We start from the raw sequence: 19403 nt of genomic DNA, 5'->3' as shown, positions 1-19403 counted from the left end.
AAATAACTACACACCTCCCCAAACTCACCTATAAAACACACAGTATAAATAACTACACACTTCCCCAAACTCACCTACAACACACACAGTATAAATAACTACACACCTCCCCACACTCACCTACAACACACACAGTATAAATAACTACACACTTCCCCACAATCACCTACAACACAGACAGTATAAACAACTACACACTCCCCCACAACACACACAGTATAAATAACTACACACCTCCCCAAACTCACCTACAACACAGACACACACACACAGTATAAATAACTACACACATCCCCACACTCACCTATAACACAAACAGTATAAATAACTACACACTTCCCCAAACTCACCTACAACACACACAGTATAAATAACTACACACTTCCCCAAACTCACCTACAACACACACAGTATAAATAACTACACACCTCCCCACACTCACCTACAACACACACAGTATAAATAACTACACACTCCCCCACAACACACACAGTATAAATAACTACACACCTCCCCAAACTCACCTATAAAACACACAGTATAAATAACTACACACTTCCCCAAACTCACCTACAACACACACAGTATAAATAACTACACACCTCCCCAAACTCACCTATAAAACACACAGTATAAATAACTACACACTTCCCCAAACTCACCTACAACACACACACACACAGTATAAATAACTACACACATCCCCAAACTCACCTACAACACACAGTATAAATAACTACACACTTCCCCACACTCACCTACAACACACACACAATATAAATAACTACACACTTCCTCAAACTCACCTACAACACACACAGTATAAATAACTACACACTTCCCCACACTCACCTACAACACACACACACAGTATAAATAACTACACACCTCCCCAAACTCAACTACAACACAGACACACGAACACACAGTATAAATAACTACACACTTCCCCAGACTCACCTACAACATACACAGTATAAATAACTACACACCTCCCCACACTCACCTACAACACACACAGTATAAATAACTACACACTTCCCCAAACTCACCTACAACACACACAGTATGAATAACTACACACTTCCCCACACTCACCTACACACACACACACAGTATAAATAACTACACACCTCCCCACACTCACCTACAACACACACAGTATAAATAACTACACACTTCCCCAAACTCACCTACAACACACACAGTATAAATAACTACACACTTCCCCAAACTCACCTACAACACACACAGTATAAATAACTACACACTTCCCCAAACTCACCTACAACACACACAGTATAAATAACTACACACTTCCCCACACTCACCTACAACACACACAGTATAAATAACTACACACTTCCCCACACTCACCTACAACACACACAGTATAAATAACTACACACTTCCCCACACTCACCTACAACACACACAGTATAAATAACTACACACTTCCCCAAACTCACCTACAACACACACAGTATAAATAACTACACACCTCCCCAAACTCACCTACAACACACAGTATAAATAACTACACACTTCCCCAAACTCACCTACAACACACACAGTATAAATAACTACACACTTCCCCAAACTCACCTACAACACACACAGTATAAATAACTACACACTTCCCCAAACTCACCTACAACACACACAGTATAAATAACTACACACTTCCCCACACTCACCTACAACACACACACACAGTATAAATAACTACACACTTCCCCACACTCACCTACAACACACACAGTATAAATAACTACACACTTCCCCAAACTCACCTATAACACACACAGTATAAATAACTACACACTTCCCCAAACTCACCTACAACACACACAGTATAAATAACTACACACCTCCCCAAACTCACCTACAACACACACAGTATAAATAACTACACACTCCCCCACAACACACACAGTATAAATAACTACACACCTCCCCAAACTCACCTATAAAACACACAGTATAAATAACTACACACTTCCCCAAACTCACCTACAACACACACAGTATAAATAACTACACACTTCCCCAAACTCACCTACAACACACACAGTATAAATAACTACACACTTCCCCAAACTCACCTACAACACACACAGTATAAATAACTACACACCTCCCCACACTCACCTACAACACACACAGTATAAATAACTACACACTTCCCCACAATCACCTACAACACAGACAGTATAAACAACTACACACTCCCCCACAACACACACAGTATAAATAACTACACACCTCCCCAAACTCACCTACAACACAGACACACACACACAGTATAAATAACTACACACATCCCCACACTCACCTATAACACAAACAGTATAAATAACTACACACTTCCCCACACTCACCTACAACACACACACACAGTATAATTAACTACACACCTCCCCAAACTCACCTACAACACAGACACACACACACACAGTATAAATAACTACACACCTCCCCACACTCACCTACAACACACACACACACAGTATAAATAACTACACACTTCCCCAAACTCACCTACAACACACAGTATAAATAACTACACACTTCCCCACACTCACCTACAACACACCCACACAATATAAATAACTACACACTTCCTCAAACTCACCTACAACACACACAGTATAAATAACTACACACTTCCCCACACTCACCTACAACACACACACACAGTATAAATAACTACACACCTCCCCAAACTCAACTACAACACAGACACACGAACACACAGTATAAATAAATACACACTTCCCCAAACTCACCTACAACACACACACACAGTATAAATAACTACACACTTCCCCACACTCACCTATAACACACACAGTATAAATAACTACACACTTCCCCAAACTCACCTACAACACGCACAGTATAAATAACTACACACTTCCCCAAACTCACCTACAACACACACAGTATAAATACCTACACACCTCCCCAAACTCACCTACAACACACAGTATAAATAACTACACACTTCCCCAAACTCACCTACAACACACACAGTATAAATAACTACACACTTCCCCAAACTCACCTACAACACACACAGTATAAATAACTACACACTCTCCCAAACTCACCTACAACACACACAGTATAAATAACTACACACTTCCCCACACTCACCTACAACACACACAGTATAAATAATACACACACTTCCCCACACTCACCTACAAAACACACACAGTATAAATAACTACACACTTCCCCACACTCACCTACAACACACACAGTATAAATAACTACACACTTCCCCAAACTCACCTACAACACACACAGTATAAATAACTACACACCTCCCCAAACTCACCTACAACACACAGTATAAATAACTACACACTTCCCCAAACTCACCTACAACACACACAGTATAAATAACTACACACTTCCCCAAACTCACCTACAACACACACAGTATAAATAACTACACACTTCCCCAAACTCACCTACAACACACACAGTATAAATAACTACACACTTCCCCACACTCACCTACCACACACACACACAGTATAAATAACTACACACCTCCCCACACTCACCTACAACACACACAGTATAAATAACTACACACTTCCCCAAACTCACCTACAACACACACAGTATAAATAACTACACACTTCCCCACACTCACCTACAACACACACAGTATAAATAACTACACACCTCCCCAAACTCACCTACAACACACACAGTATAAATAACTACACACTTCCCCAAACTCACCTATAAAACACACAGTATAAATAACTACACACTTCCCCACACTCACCTACAACACACACAGTATAAATAACGACACACTTCCCCAAACTCACCTACACAGTATAAATAACTACACACCTCCCCAAACTCACCTACAACACACACAGTATAAATAACTACACACTTCCCCAAACTCCCTACAACACACAGTATAAATAACTACACACTTCCCCACACTCACCTACAACACACACACAGAGTATAAATAACTACACACTTCCCCAAACTCCCGTACAACACACAGTATAAATAACTACACACTTCCCCAAACTCACCTACAACACACACAGTATAAATAACTACACACTTCCCCAAACTCACCTACAACACACACAGTATAAATAACTACACACTTCCCCACACTAACCTATAAGACACACAGTATAAATAACTACACACTTCCCCACACTCACCGACACACACACACACACAGTACAAACAACTACACACCTCCCCAAACTCACCTACAACACAGACACACACACACAGTATAAATAACTACACACCTCCCCACACTCACCAACAACACACACACAGTATAAATAACTACACACTTCCCCACATTCACCTACAACACACAGTATAAATAACTACACACTTCCCCACACTCACCTACAACACACACAGTATAAATAACTACACACTTCCCCAAACTCACCTACAACATACACAGTATAAATAACTACACACTTCCCCAAACTCACCTACAACACACACATTATAAATAACTACACACATCCCCACACTCACCTACAACACACACACACAGTATAAATAACTACACACTTCCCCACAATCACCTACAACACACACAATATAAATAACTACACACATCCCCACACTCACCTACAACACACACAGTATAAATAACTACACACTTCCCCAAACTCACCTACAACACACACAGTATAAATAACTACACACATCCCCACACTCACCTACAACACACACAGTATAAATAACTACACACATCCCCACACTCACCTACAACACACACAGTATAAATAACTGCACACATCCCCACACTCACCTACAACACACACAGTATAAATAACTACACACTCCCCCCACACTCACCTACAACACACAGTATAAATAACTACACACTTCCCCACATTCACCTACAACACACAGTATAAATAACTACACACTTCCCCACACTCACCTACAACACACACAGTATAAATAACCACACACCTCCCCAAACTCACCTACAACATACACAGTATAAATAACTACACACTTCCCCAAACTCACCTACAACACACACAGTATAAATAACTACACACATCCCCAAACTCACCTACAACACACACACACAGTATATATAAATAACTACACACTTCCCCAAACTCACCTACAACACACATACACAGTATAAATAACTACACACTTCCCCAAACTCACCTACAACACACACAGTATAAATAACTACACACCTCCCCAAACTCACTTACAACACAGACAGTATAAATAACTACACACCTCCCCACACTCACCTACAACACACACACAGTATAAATAACTACACACTTCCCCACAATCACCTACAACACACACAGTATAAATAACTACACACCTCCCCACACTCACCTACAACACACACAGTATAAATAACTACACACTTCCCCACAATCACCTACAACACACACAGTATAAATAACTACACACCTCCCCACACTCACCTACAACACACACAGTATAAATAACTACACACCTCCCCACACTCACCTACAACACACACAGTATAAATAACTGCACACATCCCCACACTCACCTACAACACACACAGTATAAATAACTACACACTTACCCACACTCACCTACAACACACACAGTATAAATAACTACACACTTCCCCACACTCACCTACAACACACACAGTATAAATAACTACACACTTCCCCACAATCACCTACAAAAACACACAGCATAAATAACTACACACTTCCCCAAACTCACCTACAACACACAGTATAAATAACTACACACCTCCCCAAACTCACTTACAACACAGACAGTATAAATAACTACACACTTCCCCACACTCACCTACAACACACACAGTATAAATAACTACACACTTCCCCAAACTCACTTACAACACACATACACAGTATAAATAACTACACACTTCCCCAAACTCACCTACAACACACACAGTATAAATAACTACACACCTCCCCAAACTCACTTACAACACAGACAGTATAAATAACTACACACCTCCCCACACTCACCTACAACACACACAGTATAAATAACTACACACTTCCCCACAACACACACAGTATAAATAACTACACACCTCCCCAAACTCACCTATAAAACACACAGTATAAATAACTACACACTTCCCCAAACTCACCTACAACACACACAGTATAAATAACTACACACCTCCCCAAACTCACCTACAACACACACAGTATAAATAACTACACACTTCCCCAAACTCACCTACAACACACACAGTATAAATAACTACACACCTCCCCACACTCACCTACAACACACACAGTATAAATAACTACACACTTCCCCACAATCACCTACAACACACACAGTATAAACAACTACACACTCCCCCCACAACACACACAGTATAAATAACTACACACCTCCCCAAACTCACCTACAACACAGACACACACACAGTATAAATAACTACACACTTCCCCAAACTCACCTACAACACACACAGTATAAATAACTACACACTTCCCCAAACTCACCTACAACACACACAGTATAAATAACTACACACTTCCCCAAACTCACCTACAACACACACAGTATAAATAACTACACACTTCCACAAACTCACCTACAACACACACAGTATAAATAACTACACACTCCCCCACAACACACACAGCATAAATAACTACACACTTCCCCAAACTCACCTACAACACACACAGTATAAATAACAACACACCTCCCCACACTCACCTACAACACACACAGTATAAATAACTACACACTTCCCCACAATCACCTACAACACACACAGTATAAATAACTACACACTTCCCCAAACTCACCTACAACACACAGTATAAATAACTACACACTTCCCCACACTCACCTACAACACACCCACACAATATAAATAACTACACACTTCCTCAAACTCACCTACAACACACACAGTATAAATAACTACACACTTCCCCACACTCACCTACAACACACACACACAGTATAAATAACTACACACCTCCCCAAACTCAACTACAACACAGACACACGAACACACAGTATAAATAACTACACACTTCCCCAGACTCACCTACAACACACACAGTATAAATAACTACACACCTCCCCACACTCACCTACAACACACACAGTATAAATAACTACACACTTCCCCAAACTCACCTACAACACACACAGTATGAATAACTACACACTTCCCCAAACTCACCTACAACACACACAGTATAAATACCTACACACCTCCCCAAACTCACCTACAACACACAGTATAAATAACTACACACTTCCCCAAACTCACTTACAACACAGACAGTATAAATAACTACACACTTCCCCAAACTCACCTACAACACACACAGTATAAATAACTACACACCTCCCCAAACTCACCTACAACACACACAGTATAAATAACTACACACTTCCCCACACTCACCTACAACACACACAGTATAAATAACTACACACTTCCCCACACTCACCTACAAAAACACACAGCATAAATAACTACACACTTCCCCACACTCACCTACAACACACACAGTATAAATAACTACACACTTCCCCAAACTCACTTACAACACACACACACAGTATAAATAACTACACACCTCCCCAAACTCACTTACAACACAGACAGTATAAATAACTACACACTTCCCCAAACTCACCTACAACACACACAGTATAAATAACGACACACTTCCCCAAACTCACCTACAACACACACAGTATAAATAACTACACACTTCCCCACACTCACCTACAACACACACAGTATAAATAACTACACACTTCCCCACACTCACTTACAACACACACACACAGTATAAATAACTACACACTTCCCCAAACTCACCTACAACACACACAGTATAAATAACTACACACTTCCCCAAACTCACCTATAACACACACAGTATAAATAACTACACACTTCCCCAAACTCACCTACAACACACACAGTATAAATAACTACACACTTCCCCAAACTCACCTACAACACACACAGTATAAATAACTACACACTCCCCCACAACACACACAGTATAAATAACTACACACCTCCCCAAACTCACCTATAAACACACAGTATAAATAACTACACACTTCCCCAAACTCACCTACAACACACACAGTATAAATAACTACACACTTCCCCAAACTCACCTACAACACACACAGTATAAATAACTACACACTTCCCCAAACTCACCTACAACACACACAGTGTAAATAACTACACACCTCCCCACACTCACCTACAACACACACAGTATAAATAACTACACACTTCCCCACAATCACCTACAACACAGACAGTATAAACAACTACACACTCCCCCACAACACACACAGTATAAATAACTACACACCTCCCCAAACTCACCTACAACACAGACACACACACACAGTATAAATAACTACACACATCCCCACACTCACCTATAACACAAACAGTATAAATAACTACACACTTCCCCAAACTCACCTACAACACACACACACAGTATAAATAACTGCACACATCCCCAAACTCACCTACAACACACAGTATAAATAACTACACACTTCCCCACACTCACCTACAACACACACACACAGTATAAATAACTACACACATCCCCAAACTCACCTACAACACACAGTATAAATAACTACACACTTCCCCACACTCACCTAAAACACACACACACAGTATAATTAACTACACACCTCCCCAAACTCACCTACAACACAGACACACACACACACAGTATAAATAACTACACACCTCCCCACACTCACCTACAACACACACACACAGTATAAATAACTACACACTTCCCCAAACTCACCTACAACACACAGTATAAATAACTACACACTTCCCCAAACTCACCTACAACACACACAGTATAAATAACTACACACTTCCCCAAACTCACCTACAACACACACAGTATAAATACCTACACACCTCCCCAAACTCACCTACAACACACAGTATAAATAACTACACACTTCCCCAAACTCACCTACAACACACACAGTATAAATAACTACACACTTCCCCAAACTCACCTACAACACACACAGTATAAATAACTACACACTTTCCCAAACTCACCTACAACATACACAGTATAAATAACTACACACTTCCCCACACTCACCTACAACACACACAGTATAAATAACTACACACTTCCCCACACTCACCTACAACACACACACAGTATAAATAACTACACACTTCCCCACACTCACCTACAACACACACAGTATAAATAACTACACACTTCCCCACACTCACCTACAACACACACAGTATAAATAACTACACACCTCCCCAAACTCACCTACAACATACACAGTATAAATAACTACACACTCCCCCAAACTCACCTACAACACACACAGTATAAATAACTACACACTTCCCCAAACTCACCTACAACACACACAGTATAAATAACTACACACTTCCCCAAACTCACCTACAACACACACAGTATAAATAACTACACACTTCCCCACACTCACCTACAACACACACACACAGTATAAATAACTACACACTTCCCCACACTCACCTACAACACACACAGTATAAATAACTACACACTTCCCCAAACTCACCTACAACACACACAGTATAAATAACTACACACTTCCCCACACTCACCTACAACACACACAGTATAAATAACTACACACCTCCCCAAACTCACCTACAACACACACAGTATAAATAACTACACACTTCCCCAAACTCACCTATAAACACACAGTATAAATAACTACACACTTCCCCACACTCACCTACAACACACACACACAGTATAAATAACGACACACTTCCCCAAACTCACCTACACAGTATAAATAACTACACACCTCCCCAAACTCACCTACAACACACACAGTATAAATAACTACACACTTCCCCAAACTCCCTACAACACACAGTATAAATAACTACACACTTCCCCACACTCACCTACAACACACACACAGAGTATAAATAACTACACACTTCCCCAAACTCCCGTACAACACACAGTATAAATAACTACACACTTCCCCAAACTCACCTACAACACACACAGTATAAATAACTACACACTTCCCCAAACTCACCTACAACACACACAGTATAAATAACTACACACTTCCCCACACTAACCTATAAGACACACAGTATAAATAACTACACACTTCCCCACACTCACCGACAACACACACACACAGTACAAACAACTACACACCTCCCCAAACTCACCTACAACACAGACACACACACACAGTATAAATAACTACACACCTCCCCACACTCACCAACACACACACACAGTATAAATAACTACACACTTCCCCACATTCACCTACAACACACAGTATAAATAACTACACACTTCCCCACACTCACCTACAACACACACAGTATAAATAACTACACACTTCCCCAAACTCACCTACAACATACACAGTATAAATAACTACACACTTCCCCAAACTCACCTACAACACACACATTATAAATAACTACACACATCCCCACACTCACCTACAAACACACACACACAGTATAAATAACTACACACTTCCCCACAATCACCTACAACACACACACATATAAATAACTACACACATCCCCACACTCACCTACAACACACACAGTATAAATAACTACACACTTCCCCAAACTCACCTACAACACACACAGTATAAATAACTACACACATCCCCACACTCACCTACAACACACACAGTATAAATAACTACACACATCCCCACACTCACCTACAACACACACAGTATAAATAACTGCACACATCCCCACACTCACCTACAACACACACAGTATAAATAACTACACACTTACCCACACTCACCTACAACACACACAGTATAAATAACTACACACTTCCCCACATTCACCTACAACACACAGTATAAATAACTACACACTTCCCCACACTCACCTACAACACACACAGTATAAATAACCACACACCTCCCCAAACTCACCTACAACATACACAGTATAAATAACTACACACTTCCCCAAACTCACCTACAACACACACAGTATAAATAACTACACACATCCCCAAACTCACCTACAACACACACACAGTATATATAAATAACTACACACTTCCCCAAACTCACCTACAACACACACAGTATAAATAACTACACACTTCCCCAAACTCACCTACAACACACACAGTATAAATAACTACACACTTCCCCAAACTCACCTACAACACACACAGTATAAATAACTACACACCTCCCCACACTCACCTACAACACACACAGTATAAATAACTACACACCTCCCCACACTCACCTACAACACACACAGTATAAATAACTACACACCTCCCCACACTCACCTACAACACACACAGTATAAATAACTACACACCTCCCCACACTCACCTACAACACACACAGTATAAATAACTACACACCTCCCCACACTCACCTACAACACACACAGTATAAATAACTACACACCTCCCCACACTCACCTACAACACACACAGTATAAATAACTACACACTTCCCCACACTCACCTACAACACACACAGTATAAATAACTACACACTTCCCCACAATCACCTACAACACACACAGTATAAATAACTACACACTTCCCCAAACTCACCGACAACACACACAGTATAAATAACTACACACCTCCCCACACTCACCTACAACACACACAGTATAAATAACTACACACCTCCCCAAACTCACCTACAACACACACAGTATAAATAACTACACACTTCCCCAAACTCACCTACAACACACACAGTATAAATAACTACACACATCCCCAAACTCACCTACAACACACACACACAGTATATATAAATAACTACACACTTCCCCAAACTCACCTACAACACACACAGTATAAATAACTACACACTTCCCCAAACTCACCTACAACACACACAGTATAAATAACTACACACATCCCCAAACTCACCTACAACACACACAGTATAAATAACTACACACATCCCCACACTCACCTACAACACACACACACAGTATAAATAACTACACACTTCCCCAAACTCACCTACAACACACACAGTATAAATAACTACACACATCCCCACACTCACCTACAACACACACAGTATAAATAACTACACACATCCCCACACTCACCTACAACACACACAGTATAAATAACTGCACACATCCCCACACTCACCTACAACACACACAGTATAAATAACTACACACTTACCCACACTCACCTACAACACACACACAGTATAAATAACTACACACATCCCCACACTCACCTACAACACACACAGTATAAATAACTACACACATCCCCACACTCACCTACAAACACACAGTATAAATAACTACACACATCCCCACACTCACCTACAACACACACAGTATAAATAACTACACACTTCCCAAACTCACCGACAACACACACAGTATAAATAACTACACACTTCCCCACACTCACCTATAACACACACAGTATAAATAACTACACACTTCCCCAAACTCACTGACAACACACACAGTATAAATAACTACACACTTCCCCAAACTCACCTACAAACACACACAGTATAAATAACTACACACATCCCCACACTCACCTACAACACACACAGTATAAATAACTACACACTTCCCCAAACTCACTTACAACACACACAGTATAAATAACTACACACTTCCCCAGACTCACCTACAACATACACAGTATAAATAACTACACACCTCCCCACACTCACCAACAAACACACACACAGTATAAATAACTACACACTTCCCCACATTCACCTACAACACACAGTATAAATAACTACACACTTCCCCACACTCACCTACAACACACACAGTATAAATAACTACACACCTCCCCACACTCACCTACAACACACACAGTATAAATAACTACACACTTCCCCAAACTCACTTACAACACACACACACAGTATAAATAACTACACACTTCCCCAAACTCACCTACAACACACACAGTATAAATAACTACACACTTCCCCAAACTCACCTACAACACACACAGTATAAATAACTACACACTTCCCCACACTCACCTACAACACACACAGTATAAATAACTACACACCTCCCCACACTCACCTACAACACACACAGTATAAATAACTACACACCTCCCCACACTCACCTACAACACACACAGTATAAATAACTACACACCTCCCCACACTCACCTACAACACACACAGTATAAATAACTACACACCTCCCCACACTCACCTACAACACACACAGTATAAATAACTACACACCTCCCCACACTCACCTACAACACACACAGTATAAATAACTACACACTTCCCCACACTCACCTACAACACACACAGTATAAATAACTACACACTTCCCCACAATAACCTACAACACACACAGTATAAATAACTACACACTTCCCCAAACTCACCGACAACACACACAGTATAAATAACTACACACTACCCCACACTCACCTATAACACACACAGTATAAATAACCACACACCTCCCCAAACTCACCTACAACAACATACACAGTATAAATAACTACACACTTCCCCAAACTCACCTACAACACACACAGTATAAATAACTACACACATCCCCAAACTCACCTACAACACACACACACAGTATATATAAATAACTACACACTTCCCCAAACTCACCTACAACACACACAGTATAAATAACTACACACTTCCCCAAACTCACCTACAACACACACAGTATAAATAACTACACACTTCCCCAAACTCACCTACAACACACACAGTATAAATAACTACACACATCCCCACACTCACCTACAACACAACACACACACAGTATAAATAACTACACACTTCCCCAAACTCACCTACAACACACACAGTATAAATAACTACACACATCCCCACACTCACCTACAACACACACAGTATAAATAACTACACACATCCCCACACTCACCTACAACACACACAGTATAAATAACTGCACACATCCCCACACTCACCTACAACACACACAGTATAAATAACTACACACTTACCCACACTCACCTACAACACACACACAGTATAAATAACTACACACATCCCCACACTCACCTACAACACACACAGTATAAATAACTACACACATCCCCACTCTCACCTACAACACACACAGTATAAATAACTACACACTTCCCCACAATCACCTACAACACACACAGTATAAATAACTACACACCTCCCCACACTCACCTACAACACACACAGTATAAATAACTACACACTTCCCCACAATCACCTACAACACACACAGTATAAATAACTACACACTCCCCCACAACACACACAGCATAAATAACTACACACTTCCCCAAACTCACCTACAACACACACAGTATAAATAACTACACACCTCCCCACACTCACCTACAACACACACAGTATAAATAACTACACACTTCCCCAAACTCACTTACAACACACACAGTATAAATAACTACACACTTCCCGAAACTCACCTACAACACACACAGTATAAATAACTACACACTTCCCCAAACTCACCAACAAACACACACACAGTATAAATAACTACACACTTCCCCACATTCACCTACAACACACAGTATAAATAACTACACACTTCCCCACACTCACCTACAACACACACAGTATAAATAACCACACACCTCCCCAAACTCACCTACAACATACACAGTATAAATAACTACACACTTCCCCAAACTCACCTACAACACACACACACACAGTATATATAATAACTACACACTTCCCCAAACTCACCTACAACACACACAGTATAAATAACTACACACTTCCCCAAACTCACCTACAACACACACAGTATAAATAACTACACACTTCCCCAAACTCACCTACAACACACATAGTATAAATAACTACACACATCCCCACACTCACCTACAACACACACAGTATAAATAACTACACACTTCCCCAAACTCACCTACAACACACACAGTATGAATAACTACACACTTCCCCACACTCACCTACAACACACACAGTATAAATAACTACACACTTCCCCACAATCACCTACAACACACACAGTATAAATAACTACACACTTCCCCAGACTCACCAACAAACACACACACACAGTATAAATAACTACACACTTCCCCAAACTCACCTACAACACACAGTATAAATAACTACACACTTCCCCAGAATCACCTACAACACACACAGTATAAATAACTACACACTTCCCCACACTCACCTACAACACACACACACAGTATAAATAACTACACACTTCCCCAAACTCACCTACAACACACACAGTATAAATAACTACACACATCCCCAAACTCACCTACAACACACACAGTATAAATAACTACACACTTCCCCACACTCACCTACAACACACACACACACAGTATAAATAACTACACACTTCCCCACAATCACCTACAACACACAGTATAAATAACTACACACTTCCCCACACTCACCTACAACACACACAGTATAAATAACTACACACCTCCCCACACTCACCTACAACACACACAGTATAAATAACTACACACTTCCCCAAACTCACCTACAACACACACAGTATAAATAACTACACACTTCCCCAAACTCACCTACAACACACACAGTATAAATAACTACACACCTCCCCACACTCACCTACAACACACACAGTATAAATAACTACACACAAACTCACCTACACAACACACACAGTATAAATAACTACACACTTCCCCAAACTCACCTACAACACACACAGTATAAATAACTACACACCTCCCCACACTCACCAACACACACACACACAGTATAAATAACTACACACTTCCCCACATTCACCTACAACACACAGTATAAATAACTACACACTTCCCCACACTCACCTACAACACACACAGTATAAATAACACACACCTCCCCAAACTCACCTACAACATACACAGTATAAATAACTACACACTTCCCCAAACTCACCTACAACACACACAGTATAAATAACTACACACATCCCCAAACTCACCTACAACACACACACACAGTATATATAAATAACTACACACTTCCCCAAACTCACCTACAACACACACAGTATAAATAACTACACACTTCCCCAAACTCACCTACAACACACACAGTATAAATAACTACACACTTCCCCAAACTCACCTACAAACACACACAGTATAAATAACTACACACTTCCCCACACTCACCTACAAACACACACAGTATAAATAACTACACACTTCCCCAAACTCACCTACAACACACACAGTATAAATAACTACACACTTCCCCACACTCACCTATAACACACACAGTATAAATAACTACACACTTCCCCAAACTCACCTGACAACACACACAGTATAAATAACTACACACTTCCCCAAACTCACCTACAACACACACAGTATAAATAACTACACACATCCCCACACTCACCTACAACACACACAGTATAAATAACTACACACCTCCCCACACTCACCAACAAACACACACACAGTATAAATAACTACACACTTCCCCACATTCACCTACAACAACACACAGTATAAATAACTACACACTTCCCCACACTCACCTACAACACACACAGTATAAATAACTACACACCTCCCCAAACTCACTTACAACACAGACAGTATAAATAACTACACACTTCCCCAAACTCACCTACAACACACACAGTATAAATAACTACACACATCCCCAAACTCACCTACAACACACACACACAGTATAAATAACTACACACTTCCCCAAACTCACCTACAACACACACAGTATAAATAACTACACACTTCCCCAAACTCACCTACAACACACACAGTATAAATAACTACACACTTCCCCAAACTCACCTACAACACACACAGTATAAATAACTACACACCTCCCCACACTCACCTACAACACACACAGTATAAATAACTACACACTTCCCCAAACTCACCTACAACACACACAGTATAAATAACTACACACTTCCCCACACTCACCTACAACACACACAGTATAAATAACTACACACTTCCCACAATCACCTACAACACACACAGTATAAATAACTACACACTTCCCCAGACTCACCAACAACACACACACACAGTATAAATAACTACACACTTCCCCAAACTCACCTACAACACACAGTATAAATAACTACACACTTCCCCAGAATCACCTACAACACACACAGTATAAATAACTACACACTTCCCCACACTCACCTACAACACACACACACAGTATAAAAACTACACACTTCCCCACACTCACCTACAACACACACAGTATAAATAACTACGCACTTCCCCAAACTCACCTACAACACACACAGTATAAATAACTACACACTTCCCCACACTCACCTACAACACACACAGTATAAATAACTACACACTTCCCCAGAATCACCTACACACACACACAGTATAAATAACTACACACTTCCCCAAACTCACCTACAACACACACAGTATAAATAACTACACACTTCCCCAAACTCACCTACAACACACACGGTATAAATAACTACACACATCCCCACACTCACCTACAACACACACAGTATAAATAACTACACACTTCCCCAAACTCACCTACAACACACACAGTATGAATAACTACACACTTCCCCACACTCACCTACAACACACACAGTATAAATAACTACACACTTCCCCACATTCACCTACAACACACACAGTATAAATAACTACACACTTCCCCAGACTCACCCAAAACACACACACAGTATAAATAACTACACACTTCCCCAAACTCACCTACAACACACAGTATAAATAACTACACACTTCCCCAGAATCACCTACAACACACACAGTATAAATAACTACACACTTCCCCACACTCACCTACAACACACACACACAGTATAAATAACTACACACATCCCCAAACTCACCTACAACACACACACACAGTATATATAAATAACTACACACTTCCCCAAACTCACCTACAACACACACAGTATAAATAACTACACACTTCCCCAAACTCACCTACAAAACACACACAGTATAAATAACTACACACTTCCCCAAACTCACCTACAACACACACAGTATAAATAACTACACACCTCCCCACACTCACCTACAACACACACAGTATAAATAACTACACACTTCCCCAAACTCACCTACAACACACACAGTATGAATAACTACACACTTCCCCACACTCACCTACAACACACACAGTATAAATAACTACACACTTCCCCACAATCACCTACAACACACACAGTATAAATAACTACACACTTCCCCAGACTCACCAACAAACACACACACACAGTATAAATAACTACACACTTCCCCAAACTCACCTACAACACACAGTATAAATAACTACGCACTTCCCCAGAATCACCTACAACACACACAGTATAAATAACTACACACTTCCCCACAATAACCTACAACACACACAGTATAAATAACTACACACTTCCCCAAACTCACCGACAACACACACAGTATAATAACTACACACTTCCCCACACTCACCTATAACACACACAGTATAAATAACTACACACTTCCCCAGACTCACCTACAACATACACAGTATAAATAACCACACACCTCCCCAAACTCACCTACAACACACACAGTATAAATAACTACACACTTCCCCAAAATAACCTACAACACACACAGTATAAATAACTACACACTTCCCCAAACTCACCTACAACACACACAGTATAAATAACTACACACTTCCCCACACTCACCTACAACACACACAGTATAAATAACTACACACTTCCCCAAACTCACTTACAACACACATACACAGTATAAATAACTACACACTTCCCCAAACTCACCTACAACACACACAGTATAAATAACTACACACCTCCCCAAACTCACTTACAACACACACAGTATAAATAACTACACACCTCCCCACACTCACCTACAACACACACACAGTATAAATAACTACACACTTCCCCACAATCACCTACAACACACACAGTATAAATAACTACACACCTCCCCACACTCACCTACAACACACACAGTATAAATAACCACACACTCCCCAAACTCACCTACAACATACACAGTATAAATAACTACACACTTCCCCAAACTCACCTACAACACACACAGTATAAATAACTACACACATCCCCAAACTCACCTACAACACACACACACAGTATATAAATAACTACACACTTCCCCAAACTCACCTACAACACACACAGTATAAATAACTACACACTTCCCCAAACTCACCTACAACACACACAGTATGAATAACTA

At 40.3% G+C, this 19403-nt stretch overlaps 2 protein-coding genes and 2 long non-coding RNA genes across 7 annotated transcripts in view; 1 reads left to right on the top strand and 3 right to left on the bottom strand.

Moving 5' to 3' along the window:
- Positions 1 to 2328, bottom strand: part of LOC127907675 (uncharacterized) — a 3178-nt gene extending 850 nt beyond the window's left edge. For 2 of the 3 annotated variants that reach the window (XR_008065432.1, XR_008065431.1), the window contains exons 1-2: positions 1968 to 2328; positions 1516 to 1605 (exon numbers count right to left, since the gene is read on the bottom strand). This is a non-coding gene — a long non-coding RNA (uncharacterized LOC127907675). Of the gene's footprint in view, positions 167 to 1515; positions 1606 to 1967 lie in introns of all 3 variants that reach the window. The other variant, XR_008065430.1, reaches the window with a different exon arrangement.
- Positions 1 to 19403, top strand: part of LOC127907673 (uncharacterized) — a 308290-nt gene that overhangs the window by 150630 nt on the left and 138257 nt on the right. The gene's annotated exons all lie outside the window — the stretch shown is intronic.
- epha4b (eph receptor A4b) overlaps positions 1 to 19403 on the bottom strand; it is a 167448-nt gene that overhangs the window by 25585 nt on the left and 122460 nt on the right. The window lies entirely within an intron of this gene.
- LOC127907674 (uncharacterized) lies at positions 5298 to 18373 on the bottom strand. 2 transcript variants are annotated; one of them, XR_008065429.1, is made up of 4 exons: positions 18306 to 18373; positions 15650 to 15741; positions 14245 to 14570; positions 5298 to 5518 (listed from the first exon to the last, which is right to left on the bottom strand). It is a non-coding gene; the product is annotated as an uncharacterized LOC127907674 (long non-coding RNA). The 2 variants fall into 2 exon arrangements; XR_008065428.1 differs by lacking the exons at positions 15650 to 15741; positions 18306 to 18373 and adding an exon at positions 16907 to 17105.

Source organism: Oncorhynchus keta, chromosome 15 (assembly GCF_023373465.1).
Source record: "Oncorhynchus keta strain PuntledgeMale-10-30-2019 chromosome 15, Oket_V2, whole genome shotgun sequence".
Taxonomy (NCBI): domain Eukaryota; kingdom Metazoa; phylum Chordata; class Actinopteri; order Salmoniformes; family Salmonidae; genus Oncorhynchus; species Oncorhynchus keta.
This window is presented reverse-complemented; position numbering and strand designations above follow the sequence as displayed.